The sequence below is a fragment of the Mustela nivalis genome (assembly GCF_964662115.1).
Source record: "Mustela nivalis genome assembly, chromosome: 5".
Lineage (NCBI taxonomy): Eukaryota > Metazoa > Chordata > Mammalia > Carnivora > Mustelidae > Mustela > Mustela nivalis.
Window position 1 is genome coordinate 101,861,037 of NC_139024.1, and position 12,312 is coordinate 101,873,348.

Below are 12,312 nucleotides of genomic sequence, written 5' to 3' on the forward strand. Positions count from 1 at the left end.
CAGGGGTACAGGTCTGTGAATAGCCAGGTTTACACACTTCACAGCACTCACCAAAGCACATCCCCTCCCCAATGTCCATAACCCTACCCCCCTTCTCCCAACCCCCCTCCCCCCAGCAACCCTCAGTTTGTTTTGTGAGATTAAGAGTCACTTATGGTTTGTCTCCCTCCCAATCCCATCTTGCTTCATTTATTCTTCTCCTACCCACTTAAGCCCCCATGTTGCATCACCACTTCCTCCTATCAGGGAGATCATATGATAGTTGTCTTTCTCCGCTTGAATTATTTCGCTAAGCATGATACGCTCTAGTTCCATCCCCATTGTCGCAAATGGCAAGATTTCATTTCTTTTGATGGCTGCATAGTATTCCATTGTGTATATATACCACATCTTCTTGATCCATTCATCTGTTGATGGACATCTAGGTTCTTTCCATAGTTTGGCTATTGTGGACATTGCTGCTATAAACATTTGGGTGCACGTGCCCCTTCAGATCACTACGTTTGTATCTTTAGGGGGAAGGTTAACATTTTTATTGAAAAATAATGATTTCACTGAGATACATGTGATTTCCTTTTAAAATAACTACTTTGTAGTGTGTTTTGCCAACTAAATGTAAATAAAAGTTTCTTTGCAAAACAACTATTATTCAACTAGAATTTCTACTTTTTTTTTAAGATTTTATTTATTTATTTGACAGACAGAGATCACAATTAGGCAGAGAGACAGGCAGAAAGAGAGGAGGAAGCAGGCTCCCTGCTGAGCAGAGAGCCCGATGTAGGGCTTGATCTCAGGACCCTGGGATCATGACCTTAGCTGAAGGCAGAGACTTTAACCTACTGAGCCACCAGGCACCCCTAGAATTTCTACTTTTAGATGGGTTGGTATTTTTATAGATAATAGAATATATATATTCATTCTAATTCAGCTTCATATACTGGTTCTAAATGAGTTACAAACAAGGGGTGTCTGGGTGGCTCAGTCAGTTAGGTGTCTGCCTTTGACTCGGGTCATGATCCAGGGTCCTGGGATCTAGCCCTGCATTGGGTTTCCTGCTCAGCAGAGCCTGCTTCTCCCTCTTCCTCTGCTGCTCCCCCTGTTTGTGCTCTCTCTCTCTCTTTCAAATAAATAAATAAATTCTTAAAAAAAAAAAAACCTAGTTATTAATAAGAAAACTAATGAAACTAAGATGTGCCCCAAAAGCAATCAATATATATGTATGTGTACATGTATGCATGTTATATATTCACATACATACAAATTTAGAATATGATTGAAATAGAACCTTTCATAGTAGAGAAAGGAAGGTTTATTCAATAAATGATACTGAGGTAACTGGTAAATGAAAAATAATTATGTTCCTACTTCAAACTATTTTTCATAAAGAATTCCAGATTAATAAAATGCAAAAGTTGGACTGAGATTAAAAAAAATATATGTGAATGTTTTTATGTTATCTGAAGGAGAAAGACTTTGTATATCCACAATAATCACTCCTAAATCTCAAAGAAAAACTTACTAATATATGATTTTCTACATTATAGTTACATTAAGATTTTTACCTAGTAGGGATCCCTGGGTGGCTCAGTCAGTTGAAGGTCTGCCTTTGACTTGAGTTATGATCCTGGGGCTCTGGGATCCAGTCCAGAGTTAGGCTCCCTGTCCCGGGGTGGAGGGAGGTGCTGCTTCTCCCTCAACCTGCTACTCACCCCTGTTTGTACACACTCTTTCACACTCTTTCTCTCTCTCACAAACAAAATCTTTTTTTTTTTTTTAATTTTATTTCTTTATTTGACAGAGAGAGAGAGAGAGATCACAAGTAGGCAGAGGCAGGCCAGGGGTGGGGGGGTGGGGGGACGGTGGAAAGCAGGTTCCCTGCTGAGCAGAGAGTCTGATGCAAGATTCAATCCCAGGACCCGAAGATCATGACCTGAGCTGAAGGCAGAGGCTTTAACCCACTGAGCCACCCTGGCGACCCTCTCACAAATAAAGTTTAAAAAAAAAAAAAAGATATTTACCTATTAGATGGAATCCTTAAAAAAAATATCTATATATCTATAGATATATATTTTTTTACCTTATAATGGACACTGTGGTCAGTATTTTCATCTGTTCTATGACATCATTTTTCTCATGAGTATTTTTTACAGGACTTGAACTCACAACCCTAAGATCAAGACCTGAGCTGAAATCAAGAGCCAGGCACTTAACTGACTGAGTCACCCAGGCACCCTTCCTCTAGATGAATTTTTAAATCCTTGTTTCAACTTTTACTCTCAAAAACAAAAATGCTAAATTTGAGGGGGTGGATTTTCCTTAAGTAATTTTGTAACATTGGGGGAATTTCTCTTTACAAAACTGATTCTTCCTGGGGTACCTTCAACTCAGGTCATGATCCTAGAATGGAGCCCTACAATGGAGTTCTTTGCTCAGTGGCAAGTCTGCTTCTCTTTCTCCCTCTCTCTCTGATTTTCTTACTCTCTCACTCAAATGAATAATTCTTTTTTAAAAAACCCTCTTAGAGCACTTGATCCAAGTATTAACACTTATTTATTTTGCCCTAGAAGAAAAGACATTTATTCTGCCCTGTAAGCACCTACTACTCATTTTAAAAGTCCTCCCTGATTTCCAGATTAAATGTTCCTAAACTTTGCCTGTGGGGAGTTCTCGCTTGCTGCAGCAAGCTAAATGTACTTGGTTTATTATGACATAGGCAGGTCACTGATGTTCCTCTATTGTTAGAGTTTTAACAATTTGAAGGCGCTACCTAGATTCTGCTGAGATTCCAGTTTCCATACTCTTTAATACGATAAGAATGAGCACATCTGAGAATCTTTGGGTCTGCACCCATTCAAAGTCACTTTACCCATAATGGTGAGATAAGTTTTACACTGAATCTTAGCTCTGAGCTTTGTTAAGCTTTTGGCACTAAGCTTATTTTTGATTCCTAGGATTAAAAAAAAAACTTTGGGGTTTGAGTATAGGTACTATCTTTTATCCTTTTTTAAAAGATGGCCTGTATCCGTTTTTTTCAGATCTTAATTTTTAAATACCATTTTCCACCAAAAGATAAAGCATTCCTTGTAGAAATGGTGGATTCCAGGGCGGGAGCTGAGAAGGTACCAAATGTGCATGGAACATTGTATATTTTGCCAAAAAGTAAGGGCCTGCTCAAAGAATGATGGCCACATGAGGCTGCAAAAACAACTCCAACTGGCCAAACCTGGGACCATCTGAGCACCAAAATAAATTAGGACGTTAACGGGTTATTACTCATTGAATAAAACTGAAATCTATGAATCCATAATAAAAATGAATAGATAAATCAAAAAGTAAGGGAGATAGCAAGACCCTTTATTATAGCAAAATGTCAATTAAAAATATAGAAAGGGTAGTAGAGTTAGAAAATTACTATTTACAACTATCAGAGTAAAGATTGATTAGTCAAGAATCATCAGAGGATACTCAATATTGAAGTGTAAGTTTCATGAGGAGAGGATATTTGCAAGTTCTCGGCATATTAAATCACAGGTTGATCATAAATTACAAGGAGAAAAATCTAAATGTACAGCAGAAAAAGTGGAAGAAAGTGGACAATACTTTGACCAGATGATTATCAATAATAATCCTCATCATCAGTAAGGGACAGACAAATATCATGTATCTCAGAATGTGAATCCTTAAAAGCAACACAAGATCACTTAAGTAGTATTCTGGCCAGGGATATAACCTGCACGTGATCATGAGTAAAGACTAACAAACATAAACTGAGCAACATTCTGTAAAATAATTGGCCTATATTCTCCAAAAATGTCAATGATGTGAAAGACAAGGAAAGGTTGAGAAAGAAACTGTTCAAAATTAAAGAAGAATAAACAGTACCCCTGGGGATAAAAATAAATTATATATTTATTTAAAAAAATAAAAAATTTTTAAAAAAGAAGAATAAACAGACATAAAATTTAAATTTAAAAAGGAAGGAGGGAAGCCTGGGTGGCTCAGTCTGTTAGCGGCTGCTTTGGCTCAGGTCATAATCCCAGGGTCCTAGGATCAAGTTCCCCATTGGGTTCCTTGCTCAGGGGGAAGCCTGTTTCTGCCTCTGCCTGCCACTCTGTCTGCTTGTGCGCTCTCTCTCTCTCTCTGACAAATAAATAAATAAAACCTTTTTAAAATAAATAAATTCATTAAATAAAATAAAAAGGAAGGAAATCCTTTCATTTACAGCACCATGGATATACCTGGAAGACATTATGCTAAGCAAAATAAGCCAGAAAGACAGATATGTTTCACATATGACCTCATATGTGAAACGTAAAAGAGTTGAGCTCAAGGAAATTGAAAATAAAACAGTTGTTACCAGGTATTGTAGGGATGGGGGAAATGGGGAGATGTTGGTACAAAGGAATAAATTTTCAGTTATCAAAGGCGTATGTTCAGGAAACCTAATGTATAGCATGGTGACTAAAATAAAAATGTATTATATACTTGAAATTTGCTAATAGAGAATATTTCTTTTTTTTAAGTAAGCTCTACATCCAACATGGGGTTTGAACTTATAACCCCAAGGGCAAGACATGTTCTAACAACTTGAGCCAGCCAGGTGCCCTAAGAAGAGGTCTTAAGGGTTCTCACCACACACACATAAACACACACACACACACATGCTAACTATGTAAACTGATGAATATGTTAATTAGCTTAATTGTGGCATTTCACAATGTATAGCATCAAAATATATTGTACACCTAAATATACACAATTTTGCCAACCATACCCTCAATAAAATACAGTTTTATTTCTGCAATAGCAATGAGTGATCAAAAATTATTACCCACCAAATAAAATAGAAATCCATGAATCATAATAATGGATAAGTCAAAAAGTACGGGAGAAGGTAAGACCCTTTGTTATAGTGGAATTGAAAAGATGAGAAGGGGGCACCTGACTGTGTTGATAAACGCTATGACTTTTATTGTAGGGCTGTGAGTTCAAGTCCTACATTGGGGATGGAGACTTAAACATGTATACACTTATGAGAATGGTGGTAGAGTTAGAAATCACTGTGCTGTTCACTTGAAACTAAAATAATATGGTATCTCAATTATACTTCAATTAAAAATAAAGACTTAAAAAACCTGAAACTAGGGGCACCTAGGTGGCTCAGTGGGTTAAAGCCTCTGCCTTCAGCTCAGGTCATGATCCCAGGGTCCTGGGATTGAGCCCCACATCAGGCTCTCTGTTCAGTGGGGAGCCTGCTTCCTTCTCTCTCTCTCTGCCTGCCTCTCTGCCTACTTGTGATCTCTGTCTGTCAAATGAATAAATAAAATCTTTTTTAAAAATGTTAAAAATTGGGGCACCTGGGTGGCTCAGTGGGTTAAGCCGCTGCCTTCGGCTCGGGTCATGATCTCAGGGTCCTGGGATCGAGTCCCGCATCGGGCTCTCTGCTCAGCAGGGAGCCTGTTTCCTCCTCTCTCTCTCTCTCTGCCTGCCTCTCTGTCTACTGTGATCTCTATCAAATAAATAAATAAAATCTTTAAAAAAAAAATGTTAAAAATTAAAAAAAAATTTTTTTTAAAACCTGAAACTGTAAATCTAATAGAAGAAAACAGGGGAAAAGCTCATTGATATTGGTCTTGACAATGATTTTTTTTTTGGCTATGACACCAAAAGCATAGAAACCAAAAGCAAAAATAACCAAGTAGACAATATCAAACTAAAAAGCTTCTGCACAGCAAGGGAAATAATTAATAAAATGAAAAGTTAAACTTACAGAATGGAGAAAATATTTATAAACCCACATATCCAATAAGAGGTTAATATCCAAATATACAGGAACTTATAAAACTCAATAGCAAAAAAATCCCCAAATAAGAAATGGGCAAAGGACCTGAACAGACATTTTTCCAAAGAAGACATACAAATGGACAACAGTTATATTAAAAAGGGCTCAGGGTACCTGGATGGTTCAGTTGGTTAAGTATCTGCCTTCTGCTCAGGTCGTGATCCCAGGATCCTGGAATCAAGCCCCACATCGGGTTCCCTGCTGAGCTTCTCCCTCTTCTCCTACTTCCCACTCATGCTCTCTCTGGCTCTCTCTCTCTCAAATAAATAAATAAAATTTTTTAAAAATTTAAAATAAAAAGGGCTCAACATAATTAATCATTAGGAATATACAAATCAAAACCAGAGTCAAACATCACCTCATGCCTATAAGATGGTTATTGTAAAAAATTCAAAAGATGACAAGCATTGGCCAAGATGTGGAGAAAAGGGAACCCTTGTCCACTCTTGGTAGAAATGTAAATTGGCACACCATTACAGAAAATACTATGAAGTTCCTCAAAAAATTAAAATAGAGGGTCACCTGGGTTTCTCAGTCAGAGAAATTCTTGATTTTTGGCTCAGGTCATGATCTCAGGATCTTGAGATCAAGCTCTGTATTGCTCTGCACAGTGCGTGAAGTCTGCTTAAGATTCTCTCTTTCCTTCTGCTTTCCCCTGTAACCCCCTCCCTCTCCCTAAAAAAGAAAATAAAATAGAACTACTGTATGATCCAGCAATCCCAATTCAGGATATATATGCAAAGAAAAAAATTATTATCTTGAAGAGATATCTGCACTCTTATGTTCATTGCACCATTATTCACAATAACTGAGACCTGGAAACAAGTGACTGTTGAGAAATGACAGGATAGAAACAATGTGGTATATATACACAGTAGAATACTATTCAGCCATTTAAAAAGTCAAATTGAATTTTGAAGAACTATACCAATTACAAGAGCATCAAAAAATATGAAATCCCTAGTGACTAACATGACAAGATGTGTGAAATATTTATACTGAAAAATACTAAATGCTGCTGAGAGAAATTAAAGAAAACTGAAAATTTGAAAAAGATTAAAGCAGGAAAACTAACACCACTTGGTTTCAAGACTTACTGTAAAGCTACAGTAATCAAGACAGCATAGTACTGGTGTCAAGATAGAAATACATCAACAGAACATAAAAGAAAGTTTAGAAACAGACCCACAGATATATGAACAACTGGTATTTGGCAAAGGTACAAAGGCAATTCAGAGAGGAAAGGATAATCTTGTCAACAATGGGTGCTGAAACATTTGTACATTCATATGCAAAACCATGAACTTCAATCCATACCTGTCAAAGGTAAAAATGAACTCAAAATGGATCTCAGACCTAAAATTAAAACCTAATTATAAATTTCTAGGAGAAAACAAAGACAAAAATATTTGTAACTTTGCTTATGCAAAGATTTTTTAGATATACTACCAAAAGCATGACCAAGTAAAGTAAAAATTCATAAATTAGACTTTGTCAAATGTAGAAACTTCTCATTGAAAGATAATTTTAAGAAAATGGGAAGGCAAGCTACAGACTGGGAGAAAATATTTGGAAATCACATATCTGTTAAGGTCTTGAATCTAGAATAAACAATTCTTAAAATTCAATAAAGAAAGTAATTTAAATAATGGGCAGAAGACCTTAAAGGCATGACCAATGAGTATATATATGGATGGCAAATGAATGCATAAAAATATTTTTAAAATTATTAGTAATTAGGTTAATGCAAATTTAAGTGATATCGCCATGCATCTATTAGAATATGTAAAATGAAAAAGACTATTCCAAGGGCATCTGGGTGGCTGAGTTGGTTAAGCATTTGCCTTCAGCTCAGGTCATGATCTCAGAGTCCTAGGATGAAGCCTTGGGGTTGTCTCCTTTCTCAGCTGGGAGTCTGCTTGTCCTTCTCCCTCTACTCCACCCCCATTCATTCAGGCATGCTCTCTCTCTCTCTCTCTCAAATATATAAGTACAATCTTAAAAAGAGGGATAAAGAGAGAAAACTATCCCTGTAACAATTACTGAATTGAAAGGCATGAGCATATTTGGGCTACAGCCACATATTTACTGTTTGTTTTCCAAGAATTTAACTGAATGACTCCCACCTGCATCCATTCACAGTATATATTCCACGGAACTCTCACCAGAACATTAGAAAAATTGTTTAAATTCAAATCTCATCTAGACATTTAAGAGATTTAAAAATGGTTAATTTACATGCAGCTTTTGGGTTTATCATCTTAGCAGATGTTTCTTTTTCTCAACTTTCATCTGCAAGTCCCAAATTTAGTTGGTACAAATGCACCTGCAGTTGTCGTGTACTGTGGAGAAATCAAAAAGATCCATCAAATACTAGCTACCAACATAAGTAATCAAATGCCATGTTCTCATTTAGACCAGCAAAAACAGACCTCCAAATGAGAAAGTAAATATCTGCTGGGCTCAAAAAACAGACAGAGAGATAAAGTCAGCTGAAAAATTAACAGACAGTATTTCTCCCAAAGACATACTGTACTTGTAGAGTCAAGGTGACCTTGATGACTACTACTTTCTTATTTTCACAATGAGAAAATGTGTTCTCTAAAATCATGGAGTAACAGCTTTGTTGTTTGAATATCTATTAGTAAGAATGAAATATCCCTCCCTTGGCTGATCCCTGTGACACAGAAAACTAGCTTCACACCAAACCAAGGGCAGAGCTCCAGATAAGGGGGTTCTGGGCCAACAACCACTATCTATGTTATCTCTGTAGTTTTCAAGTTAACAGGACTCTGGGGCTACTTTGTAGTCTAGACGTGACCTTGAACTCTTTACAAACAGCCCTAATTGTCTACCTATCAAAATACTGCTTCACAAAAGTTTCACCTACCTCTACCCTTCACTAAAATTTCCTAATAACTCTATTCCTTTGTTTTGTAACATGCTTCATAGTTCCCCTGTTGTGTGATCTCATTCATAGCAGGCCACAGTCAAATTCATAAATGTGATTTTGTGGGACTGCAGATTTGTTAGGTGATCTTGGGTTCATTGACTAGGAGGAAAAGGTTTGAAATAATATCGCCAGGGGGCGCCTGAGAGACTCAGTCGGTTAAGCATCCGCCTTCCATTCAGGTCAAGATCCCAGGGTCTTGGGATGAGCCCCACCAGGGCTCCCGGCTCAGCACAGTCGACGTCTCCCCCTTCCCCCACGCCCTGCTTCTGCGTCCCTCTCTCAAGTAAATAAATAAAATCTTTACAAAAATATCTTCAGTAAATATTTGTTTTCATAAACTATCTGTTCGCATCATTCACGTGCAAATAATAAGAAAATAGGCGGCCGCTAATTTGGTAAGGATCTGAGCAAACAATGAAAGAGCATTTTAACACCACTGATCTAGATTATCTAGACCAATATTTCTATAAAAAGAAAAGGGAAAAACAGAAAAAAGAAAGGTGGGGAGATGGAAACAGTGATTTAGAGGGAAAGGTCCTCTAGGACACTGCTCCAGTGCGGTAACAGCCTATAAGACCGCAAGCGCCGCCGCTGAGGGTCCCTTTCCACTCTTCAATTAGATGCGGGACAGTCTCGGGCGCGACCAGAACTACAACTCCCGGCTTCCCGTGCGGCCCGGGGAAGGCAGGCCGGGACCGCGAGACAGAGGCTCCGGGGGATAGCGGCCCAGAGCCGGTCGCTCCTCCTTTTGAAGCGGTTTCGCACCTCTCTCCGCCCGCGGCGTCGGGGGCGTCGGCGCTCACGCAGGGGCGGGTCACGGCGGCGCGAAGCGGTGCTGGGCGGGAAGGGAAGTCGTGGCGGCGGCGGCGGGGACAGCAGCGACGGCGGCGGCGGCGGCGGGGACCGCAGGAGCGGTGGTGCTGTCAGTTAGGCCGTCGGAGAAATGGGAGACCCGGGGTCGGAGGTGAGTGGGCGAGCGTTGGGCCGCGGCATTCTCAGGCCAGCCGGGAAGGGCTTTGTGTTTTGCTGAGAGTGAGGCCTGGTGCGCGGCGGTGGCCGCCCCGGCGGGCCGACAGTGTCCGCGTCTCGGGCCGAGCTCCGCGTTCGGGCCTGGTGCGGGTCTGAGCGGGGAACCAGCAGTAACAATGGCCGCCCGGCCGCCCCCGGCCCTGTGCGCCGGCCACGGAGGTCCCTGTGGCCGCTGCTCGGGCCGCGAGAGCGACATTTTGAGACAGGCTCGCTCCTGGGCGGTGTGCGTGCCTCCCTCCTCCTCGAGGAGATTTGGGGAATTCGCAGGGGCTGGTAAGGCGTTTTCGGCGTCCCTCCCTGTGGATGGCTCCACGTCTGCAGAGGCAGAGCCCGACTCCATCCATCGAGTCCTGTGCTTGGTGGGGTTTGCATGCAGTTGTGCTCAGTTCGGTTTCCTCGAGAGCTTGCTGTCTGTCTTACGGAGCTCTTCCTTCTTCGTTCTTTTTGGGAAGAATCTCTTCCTGCAGGTACGTGGCCGTATGTCGATAAGCATGTTCTGGCTTATTTTTATAGATGATAGAGTCTGTCCCTCCAGCTGGGCCTGAGGCATCTGAGGCAACAACGGATGAAAATGAGGATGACATTCAGTTTGTCAGTGTAAGTAGCAACGAAATTCGGGTGTTTCCCAGAATCCCAACCTATGCGCGGTAAGCGGTTCTGTGATGATGGTACCTCGCCTGTCCGTCCGTCGTTCAGCAGCTGGGCGTGGATGTCTCGCAGGTACTGGGCCCTGGGGAGTATGGCGCAGGATGAGGAAATTGACCGAGAGGGGTCTCCGAGCACCTGCAGGGGCCACCACAAAGACTGTGCCCGAAAGGACATGTTGCACATGGAATCAGGCTTCTTATGCCTTCATTAGTGCCACTTTATATACTTCATGTGGGCAAAGTCGTGCTGTCTTAAGAGCGTGCTTGGAACAAGCAGGGCAGGAGCGTCCTTTGAAACACGACGTGCAGGTTAGAGGGAAGGGACGGGAGAAAGCAAGAAGGGTTGCAAGCACTCAAAGTGTGAGCTTTCCGGAGCTTGGTGACGCGAAGGCAGATAGCTTGAAGCTTTCTCCAACCTCTGAGATCACCACGTTACAGCATAATGCAGGAGTTGACGTTCATAAGGAAGACCCTGCATCACCAGGAACACGCGTGGTTTTCAGACTGTCTTCCTTTTGGGACAGTGATCTCTGAGCATTAGGAAGTGTAAGTGTGCAGATTTCTGGGCCTCACACCACACCTGCTGAATCAGAATTTGAGGGTGGGACCCAGGAATCTTCACTTTGGAACAAAGAAAAGGACATGTGACTCTGTGAGCCATGCTTTGGAGGTTTAGGGGAACTGGGTCATGATGTATTGGGGGATGGTTTTCACCGAAAAGTGTAATGTTTTCTAAGAGTTCTGTTTAAAGTGGTAGCTAGCCAGAAACTTCTACAAACCCGTGATTAGTTGAGGTTTGCTGTCAAAGTTGTATAATTTTTCTTTAAATAAGTGCCCGTTTAATGTTTGTTTGTTAATTGCTGTAGGTTTAGGGCATCCTGATAAACCATTTTTCCAAATGTCAGTTTTCTAAATCAGATAATATCCCCTCTTTAAACATTGCGGTGTTAAGATGTTTCTTGTTTCTTGTTCCAGTAGGGCCATATGGAAAGTGGGTTTTTTTTTAAGATTTTATTTATTTATTTGACACGGAGAGATCACAAGTCGGCACAGAGGCAGGTGGGGGTGGGGGAGGAGCAGGCTGGATCCCAGGACGCTGGGATCATGACCTAAGCTGAAGGAAGAGGCTTAAACCCACTGAGTCACCCAGGCATCCCTCATATGGAACTTCTTTACAAGCTATATTCCTGACATTCTTCCCCATTAACAATACATATGGCAATCCCCCCCCCCTTTTTTTTTTTGACACTTGGGACCTTATAAATTTGGGGTACCAAGATAGGCTGGGTGCTGGTTCTGCCATCCCTGTGTTGTAGAGTAATGATGTAGCTGTGGAAATTGAAGAGCTACCATGGCTTTTTTTTTTTTTTTTTTCCCAGTACGGAAAAGCATTTGGCAGGAATATTTCATGGGTCTTTGGGAAAAATAATTTTGGTTCCTCTTGACTGTGGTTTAGAAACAAATGAATGGGACTTTTTTTTTTTTTTTAAGATTTTTATTTATTCGACAGACCGAGATCACAAGTAGGCAGAGAGGCAGGCAGAGAGAGAGGAGGAAGCAGGCTCCCCGCGGAGCCCCGATTTCAGGACCCTGAGATCATGATCTGAGCAGAAGGCAGAGGCTTAACCCACTGAGCTACCCAGATGCCCCTGAATGGGACATTACAAACCTGATATTTTTTGCAACTAGAACCAGGAGTGACATGGGTATTATAACATGTGCCTTTGAGAAACAGAGGGAAACTACAAGATTGAGATTGGAAAAATAAATACTCTGGAATAAACAATTACATGATAAACTCTTACTGAATTAACATACCAGATTTTCTTCAGCTGAGGTTT

General features: G+C 40.8%; 1 protein-coding gene and 1 pseudogene across 2 annotated transcripts in view; both read left to right on the forward strand.

The window, feature by feature from the left end:
• Positions 1 to 3,089: 3,089 nt before the first annotated feature.
• Positions 3,090 to 10,369, forward strand: LOC309864133 (annotated as a pseudogene). The gene is made up of 3 exons (XR_014316686.1): positions 3,090 to 3,159; positions 9,416 to 9,758; positions 9,802 to 10,369. The product of XR_014316686.1 is annotated as an uncharacterized misc_RNA (transcript).
• ZNF451 (zinc finger protein 451) overlaps positions 9,664 to 12,312 on the forward strand; it is a 145,494-nt gene continuing 142,845 nt past the window's right edge. Inside the window, exon 1 of the mRNA XM_082731261.1 lies at positions 9,664 to 9,752. The gene's annotated coding sequence lies outside the window, so the exon portion shown is untranslated. The remainder of the gene's footprint in view (positions 9,753 to 12,312) is intronic.